Source organism: Gossypium hirsutum, chromosome D05 (genome assembly GCF_007990345.1).
Source record: "Gossypium hirsutum isolate 1008001.06 chromosome D05, Gossypium_hirsutum_v2.1, whole genome shotgun sequence".
In the NCBI taxonomy this organism is placed as follows: domain Eukaryota; kingdom Viridiplantae; phylum Streptophyta; class Magnoliopsida; order Malvales; family Malvaceae; genus Gossypium; species Gossypium hirsutum.
Window position 1 is genome coordinate 61,944,535 of NC_053441.1, and position 14,996 is coordinate 61,959,530.

The 14,996-nt window shown below is 40.0% G+C and overlaps 1 long non-coding RNA gene across 1 annotated transcript in view; it reads left to right on the plus strand.

Moving 5' to 3' along the window:
- The first annotated feature begins 632 nt into the window (after positions 1 to 632).
- The window catches only part of LOC121216919 (uncharacterized), a 22,307-nt gene continuing 7,943 nt past the window's right edge, over positions 633 to 14,996 (plus strand). Inside the window, exon 1 of the long non-coding RNA XR_005913134.1 lies at positions 633 to 674. This is a non-coding gene — a long non-coding RNA (uncharacterized lncRNA). The remainder of the gene's footprint in view (positions 675 to 14,996) is intronic.

The window sequence follows — 14,996 nt, forward strand, 5'->3', positions numbered from 1 at the left end:
CAATGGCGACCGGACCTTGTCAACGAAGGACACGCCCATGGAGATCGGGTAAACACACTCCTTCTCCCTTTTTTCTCTTTTTTTTTTAAAAGAAAAAATCTTAAAATGTTGTGCTATTCTATCAAAAAACAAAGCAAAATCTGATGAAAATAATAATAAAAACAACCCTAGCCTGAATCTCCATATTTTGAGACATGTGGGCTTTCATCGGTGTTGTTTCAAACACGCCTTTCATTTTCCATGCTAAAAAAATCACAAGTAGATCGAAAATAAAGAAAAAATGTGAAATCACCTTTGAATGACTTTTTTTATTTCTTTTTGCTATTCAGTATGCAGGTATTGTGTCTGTTTTATCTTATTGCCCGTAAAAAACTTACAACGGCTATTACATGGCTTTATAGCCGAATGTTCCAAAGAAAAGTACAAAAATTTTGTTTCTTCTATTGGCTACTCCTCTGTTGCTGCCGTTGTTTTGTTTCCTTCTTGTAGGTACAGAGTCTGTTGGCATGCGTACGGGGTGTGGGCGTGGCGTACGAGGGCTGTGGAGGTATGGGACTGCTGTAGTGGGGGTATGGGGCCGCTGTAGTAGACGTATGGGGCTGCTTCATGGTTGCGGTGCAAAACAAACAGAAGGGGGACCTAGGGTTGCTGAAATGTTTTGTGTGTTGGGCTAGGTGGGCTTTAGGGTTTTTGTATTATTTGGGTTATTTAGTTTTGGGTTTGGGCCTTTCAATGTGGAAATTGGACCTGTTTTGATTTTGGGCTGTTTAACATTGTAAATGGACTTGAATTTTGGTTATGTGGATTTTATTTTTGCTTGGGCCAAAAAATTGGCCATTACAGCTGCCCCTCTTTGCTCATTGTCGTTTAACGAGAATGGAGCAAAGACTCCAAAATGGCCAATTTTGCTTAGTCTTACTGAATCTTAACTTCTTGGTACTTCTTTTCTTCTAATAGCCTCGTTTCATCCCATTGCATCTTCAGGGCATAGGAATTGTTGCTTTGATTCACTCCACTGCAACTTCGGAGATTTAAGGAGAAGAGATTTGTAGCCTCGATCTTCTCTACTAAAACTTCGAGGAAATAAGAATTCAGGTAGAAGGGATTTGTAGCCTCGACCTACTCTATTAAACTTCAATTAGCTTCATTGTAATTTCAGGGATATAAAATTTGTATCTTCGATTAACTCCAATCTTTATTCTTTACTCGGCATGTGATCCTGACCTCAACTTATATCTCGCAATATGAATTGACCCTTTTTAAAAACAGACATTAAAACAGAAATAGCTCAGCACGTGAGCTAAGGTTCAACTCACCTCTCACAATATGAGTTGGTTTTTTTGAAACTTAATTTGAAAAACAGATTTTGAAAATACCTCGACATGTGACCCGAGGCTCAACTCGCCTCTCGCAATATGAGTTGATTTTTTGGAAAGTAGAATTTGAAAAGCATAAATTGAAAAAACGAAAAATTGAAAATACCTCAGCGTGCGAGCCGAGGCTCAACTCACCTCTCGCAATATGAGTTGATTTTTTTTTTGAAAAGCAGAACTTGAAAATACCTCAACGTGTCTTGAGGCTCAACTCATTTCTCGCAATATGAGTTAATTTTTTTTTGAGAAGCAGAAATTGGAAAAAACATCTATTGAAAATACCTCGGCGTATGACCTGAGGCTCCATTCACCTCTAGCAATATGAATTGATTTTTGAAAACATAAATTGAAAAACAGAAATGGAAAATACCTCAGCATGTCCTGAGGCTCAACTCACCTCTCGCAGTATGAGTTGGTTTTTGCCAAACAGTAATTGAAAATACCTCAGCGTGCCCCGAGGCTCAACTCACCTCTCGCAATATGAGTTGATTTAGAAAACAGACATAAAAACAGAAATTGAAAGTGACTCAACACGTGAGCCAAGGCTCAACTCACCTTTTGCAATATGAGTTGATTTTTTTGAAAGTAGAATTTGAAAATACCTCGGCGTGCCCCGAGGCTCAACTCACCTCTCGCAATATGAGTTGATTTTTGAAAAACAGAAATTGAAATTACCTCAGCGTGTCCTGAGGCTCAACTCACCTCTCGCAATATGAGTTGATTTTTGAAAACATAAATTGAACAGGAATTGAAAATACCTCAACGTGTCTTGAGGCTCAACTCACCTCTCGCAATATGAGTTGATTTTCTTGAAAAGCAGAAATTGAAAATACCTCAATGTGTCTTGAGGCTCAACTCACCTCTCGTAATATGAGTTGATTTTTTGACAACAGAAATTGAAATTACCTCAGCGTGTCCTGAGGCTCAACTCATTTCTCGCAATATGAGTTGAATTTTGAAAAGCAGAAATTGAAAATACCTCAACGTGTCTTGAGGCTCAACTCATTTCTCGCAATATGAGTTGAATTTTGAAAACAGAAATTGAAATTACCTCAATGTGTCTTGAGGCTCAACTCATTTCTCGCAATATGAGTTGATTCTTTCAAAAACATAATAATGAAAACAGAAATGGAAAATACCTCGGTGTGACCTGAGGCTCAACTCACCTCTCGCAATATGAGTTGAAATTAAAATACCACAGTGTGTAATCTGAAGCTCAACTCACCTCTCGCAATATGAGTTGATTTTTTTTTAAAACAGAAATTGAAAATACCTCAGCATGTGAACCGAGGCTCAACTCACCTCTCGCAATATAAGTTGATTTTTTTTTTGAAAACAGAAATTGAAAATACCTCAACGTGTCTTGAGGCTCAACTCATTTCTCGCAATATAAGTTGAATTTTGAAAACAGAAATTGAAATTACCTCAGTGTGTCCTGAGGCTCAACTCATTTCTCGCAATATAAGTTGAATTTTGAAAACAGAAATTGAAATTACCTCAGCGTGTCCTGAGGCTCAACTCATTTCTCGCAATATAAGTTGAATTTTGAAAACAGAAATTGAAATTACCTCAGCGTGTCCTAAGGCTCAACTCATTTCTCGCGATATGAGTTGATTTTTTTTTAACAACAGAAATTGAAATTACCTCAGCGTGTCCTGAGGCTCAACTCACCTCTAGCAATATGAGTTGATTTTGAAAAACAAAAATTAAAAGGCTTAACTCACCTCTCGCAATATGAGTCAATTTAAAACATAAACTAAAAACACCTCGGCGTGCCTCGAGGCTCAACTCACTTCTCGCAATATGAGTTGATTTTTTTAAAAAAAATTAAAAATACCTCAACGTGTCTTGAGGCTCAACTCATCTCTCGCAATATGAGTTGATTTTCCTTGGAAAGCATGAATATTAAACATCAAATACCAAAACCAATCCTTTGGTAGAACTCGGGTATCTTTTCCTTTGATTCAGTGCGACTCTCATTCAAGATTTCTTGCTCTGTTGGATTACCTGTATATGCCATGCATGATGTCATCATGATATGCACATGTTTGTCTTAAATGCCTTTATGCCTACATAATTATGCAGTGCTCCTTAAGCATATTGGTCGTATGTCATTTTCGCCATGATTGTTGAGGATCTACGTTCATCACTTTGATTCTCGACCTTCTCTTCAGGCCTCATGCATGTCTTCAAGCTTCACGAGTAATCGACGTTTCTCAGATATCACTCTTCTGCCCCGATTGAACTTTGTTCTTACTTTGAGACTCTTGTGCTTATCAAATTTTCATCCAGGTAATGGTTAACATTTCTTTTGTTTAGAGCATGTCATTTCACTATTTATCATTAAATAAACACATAATAAGATGCATGAAAATGGTCAGGTAGGGACAAAAAGGATATCTCATATTCCTTTATTTCAAATGCGGCAAACAAAGAAAGTTAACCAATGAGAGTAAAAATGTCAAAAGAAAGAAAAGGTCGTATTCAACGGATACAAATGCTCTAGATATTCAACACATGAACTCTTCCACGTTCCTCAATCAATAATCTTTTCGAGCATGGCTTCTTGCGTAGAAAATTTCGAGCTTTCAGAAATGCTTCAAATACTGTAGTCTCACTACTTGACCTATCGTTCGACCGCCAGGTTTGTTTCATTAGGACGCCCTCTCGGGTTTTCATCCTAATCTTTTTGTACTAATCAAGACGCCCTTTTCGGGTTTTCGCCCTGATCCCTTTCTTTTTTTTTAAGATGCCTTTTTCGGGTTTTCATCTTAAGCATAATATTTCTTCACCGCATCTGAATTCACCGGATTCGGTGACTCCTTCCCATCCATCTCGGTAAGGATTAAAGCTCCTCCTGAAAATGCCTTTTTTACAACGTATGGTCCTTCCCAATTTGGTGCCCATTTTCCTCGCAGGTCTTTTTGTATTGGGAGAATCTTTCTCAGAACGAGTTCTCCTTCATGGAACTCTCTTGGTCGTACCTTCTTGTCATGGGCTGCGATCATTCTCTTTTGGTACATTTGCCCATGACAAATTGCCCTTAGACGTTTTTCTTCAATGGGGTTCAACTGATCATATCGAGCTCGAACCCATTCTGCTTCTTCTAACTTTGATTCCATCAATACTCGCAAAGAGGGGATCTCAACCTCGATAGGTAGCACAGCTTCCATTCCATAGACTAGAGAGAAAGGAGTTGCTCCCGTAGATGTTCGCATAGATGTGCGATATGCAAACAAAGCAAATGGAAGTTTCTCGTGCCAATCTTTATATGTCTCAGTCATTTTCCCAATGATCCTCTTAATGTTCTTGTTAGCTGCTTCAACAGCCCCGTTCATCTTTGGGCGATAGGGCGAGGAATTATGATGCTTTATTTGGAACTGCTCGCACACTTCTTTCATCATCTTATTGTTCAGATTCGTGGCATTATCTGAGATGATTCTTTCAGGCAAACCATATCGGCAAATGATTTCCTTTTTCAAAAACTTGCACACTGCAGTCTTCGTCACATTGGCAAACGAAGCGGCTTCAATCCATTTTGTGAAGTAATCGATAACCACAAAAATGAATCGATGTCCATTTGAAGCTTTTGGAGAAATTGGCCCTATGACATCCATGCCCCACATAGAAAAAGGCCACGGAGAAGTCATGACATGAAGGGGTGAAGGGGCTACATGAATTTTATCGCCGTAGATTTGACATTTGTGGCATTTTCTGGCAAAATTGATGCAGTCACTTTCCATTGTCAACCAATAATAACCGAGTCTCATGATCTTTCTGGCCATATTGAAACCATTGGCATGCGTTCCGCAAACTCCCTCATGGACCTCTTCAAGTATTTTTCTGGCTTCAACATCATCCACACATCTCAAAGCATCTGATCCTTTCCTCTTTTATACAGATATCCCCATCAAGAACAAATCCCGCTGCCATTCTTCTAATTGTTCTTTATCGTTCTCATTCGCTTGTTCGGGATACCTTTGATTCTTGATATATTCTAAGATATCATGGAACCAAGGCCGTCCGTCTACTTCTTTCTCAATCTACAACAGTGTGCAGGGACCTCGTATATGCTTATTTGAGGGGCATTATTTGCTTCTCTACTTGCTTTGAACATTGAAGCCAAAGTGGCTAGGGCATCAGCCAGTTGGTTCTCTTCTCGTGGGAAGTAATGAAAAGTTATTTCTTTGAATTCCTTGATCAATCCAGCCACTAAATGCTGTACTTAATCAATTTTGAGTCCCTCACTTCCATTCTCCACGGATTTGGTAAATCACTAGGGCTGAGTCCCGTACACCTCCAAGATCTCGATGTTTCGTTCGATAGCTGCACGAAGCCCCATGATACAGGCCTCATATTCTGGATATTATTGGTACAGAAGAAGTTCAGTCTTGCGTGAACAGATAATGATTCCCGTCTGGTGATACCAGGATTGCTCCAATTCCATGCCTTAAAGCATTTGACGCACCATCAAAGCACATCTTCCATGACTTCTCTTTTGATGACTCGGATTCTATTTTTGTGATGCACATTAAGTCTTGTCTGGGAAATCGAATCTTAAAGGCTCATATTCCTCTATCGTTCGAGTTGCTAAGAAGTCATCTATTGCGCTCCCTTTTATTGACTTCTACTTACATAGGCAATGTCATATTCGAAAGGAGGAGCTGCCATCGTGCCATTCTTCCTGATAGTGCCGGCGATTCCATCATGTATTTTATTGGGTCCAGCTTTGAAATTAGCCATGTCGTGTGATACAACATATATTGTCTGAGTCTCCGAGCTACCCAAACCAGAGCGCAACAATATTTCTCAATGGACGAATATTTTGCCTCATATTCAGTGAACTTTTTGCTGAGGTAGTAGATCGCCTTTTCTTTTCTCCCTGACTCATCATGTTGCCCCAGTACGCAACCCATTGAGTTTTCAAACACGATCAGGTACAAAATTAAGGGTTTTCCAGGGGTCGGTGGTACTAGCACAGGAGGATTAGACAATACCGTTTTATCTTATCGAAGGCCACTTGGCACTCCTCGTTCCATTCTCCCGGGTTATGTTTTCGAAGGAGTCAAAAATTGGGTCGCACTGATTGGTAAGTTGAGCAATGAATCGAGCAATGTAATTCAACCTCCCTAAAAATCCCCTGACTTCCTTTTGTGTGCGCGGGGGAGGTAATTCTTGGATGCTTTTATTTTATCTAGATCAACTTCGATACCTCTTTCACTGACAATGAAGCCTAGCAATTTTCCCGAGGTAGCCCCGAATGTACATTTGGCTGGATTAAGCTTTAGCTGAAACTTTCTCAGCCTTTCGAACAACTTCTTGAGTTCATTACATGTTCTTCTTCTCCTCGAGATTTAGCATCATATCATCGACGTAGACCTCTATTTCCTTATGCATCATGTCATGGAATAATGTCACCATAGCCCTCTATATGTTGCCCCAGCATTCTTTAACCCGAATGGCATCACCTTGTAGCAGAACGTTCCCCACATTGTTATGAAGGTAGTTTTCTCCATATCCTCAGGGCCATCTTGATCTGATTATACCCGAGAATCCATCCATGAAAGAAAAAATGAATGTTTTGCTGTGTTGTCCACCAACGTGTCAATATGTGGCAAGGGAAATTATCTTTTGGGCTTGCTCGATTCAGGTCACGGTAATCCACGCACATTCGTACTTTTCCATCTTTCTTTGGTACCGGGACTATGTTAGCCACCTATTCTGGATATTTGGAGGCTTGCAGGAAGCCAGCGTCAAATTGCTTCTTGACTTCCTCTTTTATTTTCAACAGCATTTCGGGCCTCATCCGTCTTAATTTTTGCTGGATGGGCTTGCATTCTGGCTTTAATGGGAGCTTATGGACCACTAAATCTTCATCTAGCCCTGCATGTCCTGGTATGACCACGCGAAAACATCTTTGTATTCGCGGAGTAAAGTGATCAAACTATGCCTGGTACTTTCTGAAATAGAAGTCCCAATCTTCACTTCTTGTTTCCTCTCTTCAGTGCCCAAATTTATTGTTTCCACAGATTCTTCATGAGGCAGAACCTGTTTATCCTCTTGTTCCACCATTCTTAACAATTCAGGAGACGAGACATAATCTTCAGCATTTTCTTCGGCTTCAAATTCTCCTAAGCAAACAGCCTTCTCAAAATCAATTTCAAGATTCGTAACGGGCTTATTCATGTCGTCAATATCTGAGCACCTGAAAGTTGAATGGAAAAGGAAGCTATCGGGGACATCCAAATATTGGAAACAACAAACAAAATGTTATGTCATGGCAATGAGGCAAATGTAAGGATAGGCTATGAAATGAGAAAATGATTATGAAATTAGTGATAATGCGAAAAATCGTGACAAAATGCATCTTCATTGATATTCACTTAAATGATAAAGAGCGAATGCAAGCTCCTACAAAGAATTCCATTATATCTAAGGACACAATAGAAGGTTGATGTTTAGCATTACTCTGAAGGCTTATAAACTACAAGAAGCTCCTCAGCAATCCAATTGTTCAACATGAAACCAGGAGGGCAAGGGCGTATCCTCGAGACATCTTTACTTGCACCAGCTTCTTTGTCAATGACATTTATACTGACATTCTGAAAATCCCTTTCAATTAATCCCAGCATGTTTCGTGGATCATCTTGTCCAGGGTACATCATTCCCGCAGATGTAAATGTTTTGACAAAGGAGGGTACTCTATTGGTTCCCATTCTGGTTCTCGGCCCAAAGTTCTTGCAATTCTTCTCTCTTGATCCTTCTTCCACTGTCTTCTTCTTTGGCGCATGTCAGGCTGGAACCCCAAACCGTATCAGCCTTGTGGTGCACTGGCTTTAAAGCCCTCACTATTCCTTGCAGATGTCTCCCTAAACCTCTTCTCGCACGAGCTCCCCTTCCTACGGTCAACTTGACACCCATTCTGGTATTTCTCGACAGTTTTGGCATCGGAATTCTGTTTCCCTCAGCGACAAAAGTGGCATTGACGAATTCAAGGGATCGAAAGGAACATTCCACTGCGTCCTTGCTTACTTCCAGGTATGGCGCATCAGCAGAGATAGATGCGACAATGTCTTCTTCGCCTTCGACTGTGACCAAACAGCCATCCATGATAAATTTCAACTTTTGATGGAGGGATGATGGGACTGCTCTAGCAGGGTGGATCCAAGGTCTTCCCAAAAGGCAGTTATAAGAGGGTGTAATGTCCATGACTTGGAATTCGACCTCATAGATGTAAGGGCCCACCTCTAAAGGGATTTCGATCTTTCCCATGACTTCGCGCCTCGTCCCGTCGAATGCCCTTACCGTTGAATGACAGGGCTTTAAGTAGGACAAATCCATCGGTATTCTTTAAAGTGTAGCCAATGGCATAACATTTAACGCTGACCCATTATCGATGAGTACGTTCGGTATTATGTAGCCCTTGCGGCGGGTCGTGATATGCAGCGCTTTCACCGAGCCTCTACCATTTGGCGGTATCTCATCATCACTAAAAGAGATGAAGTTGTCCGCATTCAGATTGTTTACCCACCTATCAAGCTTTTCGACAGATATGTTGTTGGCCACGTAAGCTTGATTTAACATCTTCAATAAAGCGTTCCGGTGTGGCTCTGAATTTAACAGTAGAGATAGAACTGAGATTCGTGCTGGCTACTTGCTCAATTGTTCCACCACACTATATTCGCTGTGCTTAATAAATTTCAAGAATTCTTGAGCTTCTTTCTCATTCACAGGCTTTTTAGTTTCTTGCACGGGTGGAATTTCTTGCTCGACTTCGACCTCGTACATCACTGCTTTCCCTTTTTGCTTCGAGTCGCTACTTTTCTTACCGGTTCAACTTCTTTAGAATAGCATCGTCCACTTCGAGTAAAATGACCTACCTCCCCAACATCTTCAGTTATGGCTTTAGACTTTTCAACTTTCAGTGTAACGATATTAACATCATATTTCCACGGTACTGTTTTGTTTTCCTTATGCGGGAAAGGAGATGGTACTTCAATTACCATCTGTGGTTTCAATGGCTCTCTCATCGCGTCATAATAAATTACCAACGGTCGATCAGCACTATAAGGGGGCCTTGATGATTGGCTATCAGAGACGCATACTTCTCTTTCGTTGGCATCTTCCCTCTTGTTAAGGACCTTGATCTCCTTATTATTCATCCGGTCTTGAAGTAACCTTTTAAAGTCCTCGCACGACTGAATGTCGTGCCCAACAATCCCATGAAAATTGCAAAAACTTTGATCTTCTTCTCCAAAATTCTATCAGAGTGATAGAGCAATCCTTTCTTAACCAATACCTCCCAGATTTTCTGCAGAGGCGTCCTTATTTCTGATACACATCTTCTGACCTTCCATTCATCCTCTTTCCCCACTGTGCTCACATTCCCTTCGGTATGGTTAGGGAACGGGTTCCCCGTGGCGTTACTAGCACTATCGAATCGTAGGATACCCACGTCAATGAGTCCTTGAACTCTCCTTTTGAAAGCGAGACAGTTCTCAGTAGAGTGCCCTTGGTTCCCTGCGTGGTATGTACAACTAGCGTTTGGATCGTACCACTTTGGGTATGGAGGTTTAAGGGGTGCCATGTAATGGGGAGAAATTAGCTATTTTTCTAAAAGTTTTGGGTACAATTCCCCATACGACACAGGGATGGGGGTAAATTGCGGTCTCTCGGGATTATGCCTTGATGGTCTTGGTTCGTTTCTGGGTTGGCTTTGGGCGGGTACCGTGTTTTATGGGAAAGTGGTGACGGGTCTTTGGTTGTTCGTGGCGTATACGGGGCAGGACGGATGTGGTGCTTGGTAGTAAGGGGTTTGAGGGGGATAATAGAAATTCGAGGGTGGATAATTTCGAGGTCGGGGTTGGTTAGGATACGAATTAAGAATGTAATGACTCCTAGTTCCCACCATGTGGGCTTCTGGCTCTTTCTTCCTTAAGGGTGCTGCTTCTCTTGAGCCTTCTGATCCTTCCATTCTACCGCTCTTGACAGCATTCTCTATGAGTTCACCAGATATTACAATATCCGCAAACTCTTTCGTGGTACTTCCCACTAATTTGTCATAAAACGGCGCCTTTAAAGTATTGATAAAGAGAACGGTTATCTCCGTTTTGTTAATAGGGGTTCCACTTGAGCTAAGACGTCTCTCCATCTCTGCGCATACTGTCTAAAAGTCTCTGATGGCTTTTTCTCCATCATTTGCAAGGTCATACGGTCTGGCACCATATCCGATACATGCTTGTGCTGCTCGCAAAATGTTGACGCCAAGTCCTTCCAGGATCGAATCTTTTCTCTACTAAGTTGATTGTACCACCGAAGAGCTGACCCTGTTAGACTATGTTGAAAGAAATGTATGAGTAGTTTATCCTCGTTCACATAACCGGTCATTTTTCGACAGAACATAATGAGATGTGCTTTTGGGCACCTTGTCCCATCATACTTCTCAAAATCAGGCACTTTGAACTTCGGAGGCAAAATTAGATCAGGTACCAAACTGAGTTCTTTGGCACCTAGTGCGGAGAAGACTTCAGTGCCTTCTATTGCTTTGAGTTTTTCCTCTAGACTCCTATATTTTGCGTCATGGTTATCCAATTTCAACTTGGCTACCTCTGCTGGGTCATCCAGATCTGGAACTAGTGGATTAGCAGGACTAGCCCCTGGGTTCGACGCTAACATTCCTTGCCCCAAATTAGTGGGTGGAGCAGGTGGCATAGGTCGATGTTCCAAGCCAGTGGGTTCCTCTTGAGTATACCCTCTTTGTATTGTATATGCGGGCGGTGGAGTGAATCCCGGGGGATAGAGTGGATCCTGATCATGGTGAATTCTTGATTAAGGTTCCATAACATCGGGGTTCTGCATTTTTCCTTTGACCAAAGTTGTCATCATCTCCATCATTTTAGCCATCTGATCTCTTTGCTCGAGAGATTCCTCACGAGATCTCACCATTAGGTCTCTCATCTCTTGTTGCGATTTGGCCAGTTGCTCTTGTAATTCCTTTTGAGCCCTTTCCATCCTTTCAATTCTCTCATTGAATTCATCCTCCATTACTCTAGCTTGTCGGCGCGTTTTATACGGATGACGTGGTTCCAGTCTTGAAGTCTTGCAACTGCGAATTGTACGTTTTAACCTCAACGAACGAGTATGGGATATGCAATGAATGATTGATGCATGAATAAATGCATGAATGTCAAATGAATGTCAGTCATGAATGAATATGCAAAAATTTGGTGTTAATTTCAAGATAGCCCCTATTTAGGCATTTCCTTAATCAAAGGAGTCTATTACACAACGTTTCGGTCACTCGTATAATTGACTCCTCCATTAGAAACCCGTTTTTTGGCGACCAATCTCTAATCAACACCTTCCTAACAAGATGCCTTCGATGCATGATGAAAATAGAAATACAGACAAACGACCTTGGTTAGCGCAACACATATAAACAGAGAAAAACTGTGGAAAATCTAACAAATTAAGCCACTTGGTCCAATGGACTCAATTCCCTTGTTTAGAAAGCACAAATGTAAAAGAAATAGAAGGTAAGATGTGATTTTCCCATGTACTTATTTTGGTGACTACTAAACGAGCGGAGGTTCGGCATGGCTCTAGTTGGATGGCTCGTATGGTTCACTATATGCGGTTTTGGTTCTAGATGGGTACTCGAATCGTCTGCACTGTCATCTACTAAGATTAGTACAGAGCCTCGGTCATGGCCCATCATAGGCTTACGAGATCAATTCGAGGGATTACATTTACTTATGCCTATGCGGAGGGACAAGTTAACTCACGAAAGCATAAGTCATATGTAACCCGAAAGTATTCACTAGCCTGTGCGGAGGAACGAGTTAACTCACGAAGGCGTAGCGTTTACTTTCTCTTAACAGGGACGGAGCCCGGGTATAGAGCTCATGTTATGTAACAAAAATGCACGTGCACGGTGTGTGGGAAGAAACTTGTAAACCTTTACGTTTTATTTAGAAAAACTAAACCAAAACTAAAATCGCAAAAATTTAAAGCTGAAAAACAACCTGATAAAACAAGTTAGAATATATACAACACGATGCAAATGCATGATTTTTTGAAAACAAAAAATTTAAGGATCACGACTAAATGTTAATTTGAACAAGAAACTTTGAAAATTTTGACAATGCGAGTTTAATTCGACTCGACTCTCAAAAAGGGTCCCCAGTGGAGTCGCCAGCTGTAGCGACGTAAAAATTTTGTGGATTCGGGTCGCTAAATTGTGGCAATCTAGTGAAAAAGTTTGAAAACTGAAGTTTGATTTTAAAAAAAGAGGGAGTCGCCACCGATCCTTTTCCTAGGTGTGATCGGACACCTATTAGATTCATTTTTTTTAAAACAAAAGGAAGGTGAATTTAGGTCTACGTTAAAAGCCAGAGGAAAATTAGGGTTCGGGAGTCAGTTACGGGCGAGAAAGGTATTAGCACCCTCGCGACGCCCAAAAATTAGTATCTCATAAACACAGGTTGTCTTGATTTTCAAAAACACGGTTCAATGTAAAATTTAGTCGTGATCCGATTAAAAACAAGAAATTTTAGTTTATTCCGTTTTTCTTTTAAAAGAGTATATCGCTTTAACACGAGTCAATTGACGTTCACCCAACATAGCGATGAACTCGATGACTTAATGTTAAATCGATATATTGCCTTGACTATTGAAATTAATTAGAAAACCGGAACGTAATTTTCAGGAGAATGCAAGACATAATTGATACGAAATGAAAATAAGTAAATGAAATGGCTTGATACATTTGAAACAAATAACAAACATGACAATAATATTAGAAAATAATAACCGCGCATGCAAGATCAAATGCAATGTTAGCATTGAATACGAGAACGTAAAGAGAATACGATGAATATACACATGAAAATAATTAAGAGTATATATGTAAAATATATATATATATAAATATTAATGGTATTAGAAAGATATATAAGATAATAAAAATATATAACTAGTAATGTTAAATATATATTCATAATATTTACATATGTACATAAAATAAATATTGAGGAACACATGCACCTAAAGAACATATATATACCAATATATATAATAATATTATGAAAGGGAACGAAACAAATAATGCATAAGATTAAAACGAAGTTTTGAAAAATTATTACCTATATACATATATAATAATAAAAATGGATACATGAAATGACATGAGAAATATACGTATGAATTTAGTATACAAAACTAACAATTCAATAAATCATATACATGCACGGTATTAAAATGTATATACATACATAATAATAATGTTGGGACGCCTATTAATAATATTACATAAATATATACATATATGTATAATAATGATGAAAATAATAATAATAATAGTGAAAATAAATAATATAATAATAAATATAATAGTAACAATATTAGTAATATGTAAAAAAGGAAAATAAACGAAAAAGGATTAAATCGGAATAAGAACAGAATTTCAGGGCGAATTTAAAAAGAAATAAAGAAATAAATGACTAAAATAGACACGCGTGAAAACAACGAGGACCAAAAGTGCAATATTCTCTATTACCAAAACGCAGCGCAGCACGGAGGGACTAAATTGATGAACGGGCAAAACTCTGGGGCCAAATTAAAATATTAAAAACCTGATTGTAAAATAACAAAAATGCGGAAGGGCCGATCGCGGAATTAGCCCTTCCGCTTCAAAAAACACGCGGACCTGACCCGGTGCGGGTCGGGTCGACCCGACCCGCGTCCAAAACGGCGTCGTTTTTAGTCTAAACAGAGGGGGTCCAAAACGGTGCGTTTTGGACCCCTATATAAGTCAAAAATTTTCTAAAAAAATTCATTTTGTACCGTAGAGAGAAAAAAAGGAGAGAAGGGGAGAGGGAAGAAAGAAGAGAGGGGAGAAGAGGGAGCTCCGGCCACGGGCCGGTCACCGGTCCGGTCACCGGAGTCTCGACGGCGCCGGCGCCGGCCACCGTGCACGGTGGCCGGAAATTCGAAAAGGTCAATTTTTTTCTTTTTTATTGTTTGTATTATATTATTATTTTATATATTTTAGTATATATATATGGGAAAATAGAACAGAAGACAAAACAAGAATAGATTCACAATCACCTTAGGTTTCCGGTTCTGATTTTTGACTTGTTGATTCACTGATTTTGGGTGTTCGAATCTCTGCCTTTTGATGTTAAGATCGTAGTATTTCGGATATCAATTGTTTGCTTTTTTGTTAAGAAATTGAAAGAGAGAAGAAAAAAAGGGTCTCATTTCAGTTTTTTTTCGGCTTTTATAGCCTATTTTGTTACATACTTTGTTATTATTTTTTTCTATTCTTGATTCTGCTTTGCTTGTCTGTTGTTTTTGCAGGGCATGGCCGGTGTTGGTGGTGGGAGTGTCAGACGGTATGGGCAGTGCCAGGTCTCGGGCAGAGGAGGAAGTGGTCTGGCAGCTCGCGTGAGGGCTGAGTGATCGCGCACATAGGGCAACGGAGAGTGGTTCGACTGATTAAGGTTTTTTGTTTCTGATTTTGTGTAATGGGCTGTTAGTTTAGTGGGCTGGTAGTTTAGGTTATTGGGCTTCGGGTATATGGGTTCAGGGATATTGGGTTCTGGTTGTAAATGGGGTTTGAAT